This window comes from Littorina saxatilis, linkage group LG1 (genome assembly GCF_037325665.1).
Source record: "Littorina saxatilis isolate snail1 linkage group LG1, US_GU_Lsax_2.0, whole genome shotgun sequence".
NCBI lineage: Eukaryota > Metazoa > Mollusca > Gastropoda > Littorinimorpha > Littorinidae > Littorina > Littorina saxatilis.
The window spans coordinates 12246735-12254234 of record NC_090245.1 but is presented as its reverse complement, the minus strand read 5'-3'; positions in this window follow the sequence as shown (position 1 = coordinate 12254234).

Here is a 7500-nt window from a genome sequence, read left to right as displayed (position 1 = left end):
ACAATTTCATCTTATTCCTTGTCGGTTCCTGATTCCAAAAACATTAGATATGATATGTTTGGATTAAAAACACGCTCAGAAAGTTAAAACGAAGAGAGGTACAGAAAAGCGTGCTATCCTTCTCAGCGCAACTACTACCCCGCTCTTCTTGTCAATTTCACTGCCTTTGCCACGAGCGGTGGACTGACGATGCTACGAGTATACGGTCTTGCTGAAAATTCGACAGCTTGACTAAATGTTGCATTTTCGCCTTACGCGACTTGTTCTTCTTTGTTTCTGTTTTTCGACGGCATAATTGGATGACCAAGCAGGCACGGCTACCTACTAAAGTCGTGTTGAGGCAGGCTTTGTTTAGGGATCCTTCTATCTCCCCCCTCCCTATGTGAGGAGAGTAGTTAGGGTACCCACAGTCTTTGGTGGCAAGCCTTCAGTTTGTGTGCGTCACTTATGTGCGTGTTTTTTGGTGTGTGTTTTTTCCACTTAAAATAAAAGTAGATTTGTTTAACATTCTGTATTCATATATGTATGCAATTGATTATTATTTTATATCAAAATGAGTGAGTGTCTTTTTATGAACAAAAAAGTGTTCCTTGTTAATGAAACAGGTATCTTGGCTCTTTTTGCCGTTTTCTAAATTAGGGGGTATCGATAGTATAAGTTTATTTCTGCCATTTAAAAAATGATAAAGAAGTTTTTATCTTGTACACACATAAATACACTTTCACAACATGTGACTTTTGTTAGTGTATGGAGACCTTGAAATGTGAAGAAAAAAAACATTTCGCCGGCCGGTTTAGGTGAAAATGGCGTTCTGATCAAGGACAGCATCATGCAAACATATAGACAGCCTCAGGCAAGGAACTTTGTTGTGAAAATCTGTTATATGTTTAAACTTTATGTAAATCATTTAGTATTAGTGGTTTTCTGTCTTCTTTCTGGAGTCAGGCTTGCATCAAGTTTGTTTGATAGATTTTCACGTTTTGGGGGCAACTTTCGTTTCGCTTGATTTTCTATGGAAAATAAGACTCTGCGTATAAATGTTTTCTTTGTTTTGTGTGGTACTGATCCTAATTAATTGCAATAACATCCATGTTCACAGTATTTCACAGTTTTATGTTTGACTGGAAGTGTGAGAAAATGGGAAATGGCTGAAATCAATACCGTGAAACCTGCCTACTCCTTTTTCATCTGTTTTAAACTTGTTCTGCTCGTTTTGATTGTTTGCACAAAATGTATTTTCTGTGCGTGTTCTTGTTGTTATTAGGAAGTACGGCCCGCCGCTTGAACATTTGTTAAAAGTCCGGTTAACGGAGCCATAGACCTATATTAGAGGTCCCTGACGGAGCGTGCTATATAATCAGTTTTGTAACAAAACTAAACCAAATTTCTGGCTACATCTTAAAGCTAAATCAGTGTTGAATGTTAGAGAAACAATTACAGTACCCATCGCAAATAAACATGTAATTTTTGTAAATACAGTATAAACTTTGTTCTGTTATACGGCCACCAGTCATGAAAGTCTGAAACACCAGCTGGTTCACCCGAGCTGCCATTTTTACGGCCGTCGCACACGACCATGATGAGAATTACTGCGCGGCGCCTGCGCCATTTAACCCCCACCAATCAAATGCGTGCGCGTGCTCCGGACATAGAATCCAAAGCGAGCGTTGAAAGGGTTATTGGATGTTAGAACAGAGCATCACGATTGTTGAAAAAAAACTTTGGGAAAATAAGGGACACTTTTATCCTGAAGTGTACTGGCAACAGCTAGGTCCGAGGCAACAGGCTGCAGGTCAATCAAAAACTTGAGATGTGAATGAACTGATACCCTGCTGCCGCGGCTGTTTCAGTCAGACATTCATTCGGCCATCCATCCGGCCTGTTGTACTTTTCGGATATCAGCAAATTCAAACTTAATGGCCTCTTTTAAGCAAATATGGTTCAATCACCTGAATACTGTGAACGGTCAGATGACGTCAATTCAGCGAACAACAAAGCTGGCAACCGTATTCCGTATTTCACTGAGCTCAGTTGTAGCAGGCTGTGGTCACTTGAAATCCCATGTAGCCGGCGGTGGCGTGCTGATTATTAGACCAAGACAGATATTTCTTGATTTACCTTCTCTGAGGATACTGAACTGGAGTTTGTAACAAGACTGAATGACAAGGAAGAGACTGGTTACACTGACGAACGTGTGCACATTCTGAATTCCACACGCGGTTACGACTAAACATGCCTATATAAAGTTTCCAGTCAAACTATCGACTTTTCTTCAAATTGGTGTCAGTATCAATTTATAAATACAGTATCAACAAACAAACAAACAAACAAAGCGAGTGATAAACTGTTGCTCTTGCTATTAGGTTTGGCCGATATGTGTGGTTCGACCCTGCCAGTGCCGTGAGTTGGCGCATTCAATTTAAGACCCAAAGGCTGTTATGCAGTTTCAACACAGCACTTTTTAAAACTGCGAAATAACCACCTGGTACGTATCTTTATTGTCGTGTGTCAAATTGCAGGGTGACACACACACACAGACCACCACCACCGCCACCCCCCCCCCCTTTTTTTTTTTTACACCCGAACCCCTCAGGCGACACAGAGATAGAGAGAGACGGAGAGCGAGCACCCGTGACATGAGCAGCTGATATTGATCACGTTGATTATCCTTCCACCCGAATGACTCCGGCTGACACCCCGGGTAGCGGAACACTGCTCCGAGGCGTCAGGTGTTGCACACCCGTTTTACGTCGACACTCCTCTCATCGTCAATAATGAGCGAACCTTCCCTTGCCCGCACACACTGCTTGTGATCTCTGTTTGTTTTTCTCTGTCTGTCTGTCTGTCTTTCTCTGTGTGTCTGTCCCTGCCAGTGTCTCTCGACCCTATCTCTCTCCGCTCTCATTGTTCGCGTGCGTTCGTGTGTGTGTGTGTGTGTGTGTGTGTGTGTGTGTGTGTGTGTGTCGTGTGTGTGTGTGTGTCGTGTGTGTGTCGTGTGTCGTGTGTGTGTGTGTGCCACGTGTGTGTGTGTGTGTGTGTGTGTGTGTGTGTGTTGCTATTGCTTCTGCTTCCATTCATGGTAATTTTGGCTTCATAAGTGCGCAAAAATAAAACCGAAATGTTTTTCCAAGCCTTTTTTTAATTTTTTTAAATAACGGTAATAAAGAGTGGCTGCTTGCTTGTCTGTACGCGCGCTTGCTTGTCTAGGTAAACTAAAAATGCACGCTGCCACACACTTACTTTATGTCAACAGTTCCAAACGCATATCTACCACTGAGCTCTCAGCTAGGTTTCATAGAGCTAAGTCATAAATTGCACAAATTGTAGTAAAAAAACAAATGTGGTACAATGGAACCACCTTTTTTAAAATCTTCAAAAATCTGAGAATATACGGTATTCAAAAGGGTGTTGTCCGAAAACGGAGGTAGATCTTCCTTCTTCTTCTCGATCGCTCTGACAGGGACTCCGGAACTTCTGATGAAGTTTGCAGTACAGCGATTTCAGTCGAAGACTCCGCAGCCGGGGTGCCGAAGATCTTCTCCTGAACTGGTGTGTCCGCAGGCCATGTTTCTGCTCGTAGTTTCTGGTGGATTGGACAGTGTTGGAGGAGGTGTTCCACTGTAAGGAGGTAGATTTACAGTCGTTATTAAAAAAAAATATTAAAAATTCCGAAAAGCCGGTGTCTTATTATAAATCGGAGGAGGGCCTAGAAGGGGGGTGGGGGGGGGGGGGGATGATCGGGAGGTTCCACTGTATATATAGTCTCGTAAGTCAAGTAAACAGAGTCCGGATCGGATTCGCCTGCAGCCAATGTGGGTCAGCGTGACACTTTAACTCTTCTTTATGCGTCTCCAAGTACGTCCAGCTGATCCGTCGCGATATTTACCTTCGTGGTTGAAAACGACGTTAAACACCAAATAAAGAAAGAAAGAAAGTCCAACTGATGTCACCTCCCTGTGATCGACTTGTGTATGATCTTCCATCGGGTCTCACCCCTTGGTGTCGTACGAAAAACTTACTCCCTTTACGAAAAAAGCACTCCCCCATTGCACGAGAAAATTACTCCCCAAGACAGGTGAGTTCAGAGTAAACATTTCGTACAAAAATGTTACTCCCCTGACGAATAAATAACAAGTAAATTACTTCACCCCAACACGAGCAATTTAACTTCCCATGCCAGGTGTACGAAATGTTTACTCCCTTGTCCCCTGTTAGTCTTGGTGGTGGAAGGCCGTGGAAGGAGGGTAGCGCGACATTCGTGTGCGCGAGATCACTCAAGTTAGTGGCATTATCCTTTCGCCCGCATCCCATTTTCGCGTACGAGATTTTTTACTGGAAGTAAAAAAAATGGGGAGTAAAAATTTCGTGGAGGGAGTAATTTTTTCGTGCCTTGGGGAGTTCTTTTCTCGTACGAAAAGAGTACTCGGAGTAAGAATTTCGTACGAAATATTTACCGTCCGGAGTAAATTTTTCGTGGAGTAAAAATTTCGTGTTACACCGGGATCACCCGCCATCTCACTAGCATAACTCTAAGCGATCAATCAGACTGACTGACACTAGCGCCCCTTGAGCACTTTTCACACACTTCAAACACCGGTTGCATTGACAACCATGAAGCCATTCAAGTTCTACTGCATCCTGACCTCAGGTCAAAATGAGTTCGGCTCATTCTATCCCTGACAGGATGCCTTGGTTTTCCTTGTCTGGCGAGGAAATCGATTTTTTACATATTTAGATATTTTCGTAATGTGTTATGGATGTAAGCAGATTCGCGATCGTCGATAATGATTTTTCATGGTGTTGTGTAATTTTTAAATTACAAAGGAATTGATATGTAAGACAGTTTCAAGCGAGCTATTTTTCGCGGCTGTATTTACTGTGCAAACAACTCTAAATATGGCATAAGTGTCACGTGATAATCAACCGTTTGGTTTCAGTGCTCGCTGGAGCAGACGATTTTTTTTTACAGTGATGCAACCATATATTACGGTCTCCTTCCGGCAGCAGTCCCAAAATGTCGACTTGTTTAGACCTTAGAACGATGTCTTTATCATAACTGTGAAGAACAGAACGGAGATCACTGTCGAAGTCAGCCAATCTGCAATCATTTTCGTCTCGCGAACACTGCTCGCGAACAACATATGGGAGATAACTCTGAATTCTTGTTTTGATAGATTCGCGTAAGACTTTCGCGCCCGGTCAGAGAGACAACTGGCGATAGCCGTGGAACATTTAGTCAAGCTCAGTCGAACTCACAGAATGAAACTGAACGCATTGCATTTTTTCCGCAAGACCGTACACTCGTAGCATCGTCTGTCCACCGCTCGTGGCAAAGGCAGTGAAATTAACGATCCAGAAAAGCGCGGTAGCGGTTGCGCAGAGGAGGACAGCACGCTTTTCTGTGCCTCTCTTCGTTTTAACTTTCTGAGCGTGTTTTTAATCCAAACATATCAGATCTATATGTTTTTTGAATCAGGAACCGACAAGGAATAAGATGAAATTGTTTTTAAACCGATTTCGAAAATTTAATTTTGATCATAATTTTTATATTTTTAATTTTCAGAGATTGTTTTTGATCCAAATATAACATATTTATATGTTTTTGGAATCAGAAAATGATGTAAAATAAGATGAACGTAAATTTGGATCGTTTTATATAAAAAAAACCATTTATTACAATTTTCACATTTTTAATGACCAAAGTCATTAATTAATTTTTAAGCCACCAAGCTGAAATGCAATACCGAAGTCCGGCCTTCGTCGAAGATCGCTTTACAACAATTTCAATCAATTTGATTGAAAAATGAGGGTGCCGCCTCAACTTTTACAAAAAGCCGGGTATGACGTCATCAAAGACATTTATCCAGAAAATGAAAACAACGTCTGAGGATATCATACCCAGGAACTCTCATGTAAAATTTCATAAAGATCGGTCCAGTAGTTTACTCTGAATCGCTCTACACACACACACACACACACACACACACACACACACACACACACACACACACACACACATACACCACGACCCTCGTCTCGATTCCCCCCTCTATGTTAAAACATTTAGTCAAAACTTGACTAAATTTAAAAACTCGGAGGGTCGGACGCTTTGAACCGGGTGTCTAATAAGGCGGGGGGGGGGGGGGGGTGTTATATTGGTTTCCACTGTAACAGTATTCAATATGATAACACGTGACAGCCACGCTCTAATTGAAAAGCCGCTGTTTCTCTTTTATCTTCTAAAATCTGTATCCCGCAGCTCCATATTATTGCAATACAATTATATGTATATCAGTACAAAAGATCAATTTGTTGGTTTAAGAGAGACGTAACTGATGGTGACACACCCACAAGAGAACAATACAATATTAACACACATTTAAACACAACAAAGAAAGAAACATTCAAACAAACACAAATAAAAACATAACAGACACGCACCGTCAGTAGACATTCTGGAACACCGAGCTAAGTTTGCGATTAGACAAAGTGGGAGTAGATCACGTGGTAATTGACAAATTCCGAAAATCACTCCGTCGGGGTTTGTGTATAGGTTGTGGAAGAGTGAATATCCTTGCAAACACCTCTGACAAACATTGGAGGGGCCAATCATTAAATTGCGAGGGGTGTGTCGGAAACACTTGCTCCTTACCAAGGTTTTGACAAGGGTATTCACTCCGAGTCTTCCACAACCAACACAAAGCCGACGGCCGGAGTTATTTCCGAAAATCGTCTATTTGGAAAAGACAGATGCAGACAAATTGATAGAAGACCACACGGGATTGTTGGTTATTTTTGTGTACCGTCTCTTCAGCCCTGAGTTAAACATGTTCGAGATCGTACCACTCGGGAAGTTACCGATGACGCAATACGTATGATGTCATGAAGGTGCCACGATTAATCAGTGATCGAAATCAGCAGCATAATTGGAAGCTGCACCGACAAGCGAGAGATCGAGCACCCTTAACTTCGTCAGTGTCAAGCCATGCCGTTGATTGACACACTGTTCATATCTAGGCTTCTAACAAGGGTGCATAATTGCTGAATGAGTTACAAACTTCAGTTAAAAACATACGACAGCGATTGACCCCAAAATCGACTTCGCTCAGATTTTGCTAATATTTTGCCTGTGATATTTTGAGTGTGTTGAAACGAGTGTGAACAAATTAGACAAATCTACCGGACTGACTTTATGATGCAGAATGTGGACTATGATGACAAATCAAGAATCATAGAAACGAAGGTTGGGAAATTGATTGGTGTATCTGACCAATCAGTTGGAATCAAAGGACCTTTATTTTAAGTGGTATCATCAATCCCTGGGCTACGTTTGTTGTACCTATGTATCCAGTGCAGAGTAAACAAAGTGCACACTATACATAGCGATATTGCTGCCGGTGATTTATTTCTTAGACAAATCTGCCAAGAAGACCATAGCATTTTTGGCATTTTTCGGAATTGAGTTTAAAGCAGTCCTTGACGTCACATGTTCCTCCACCG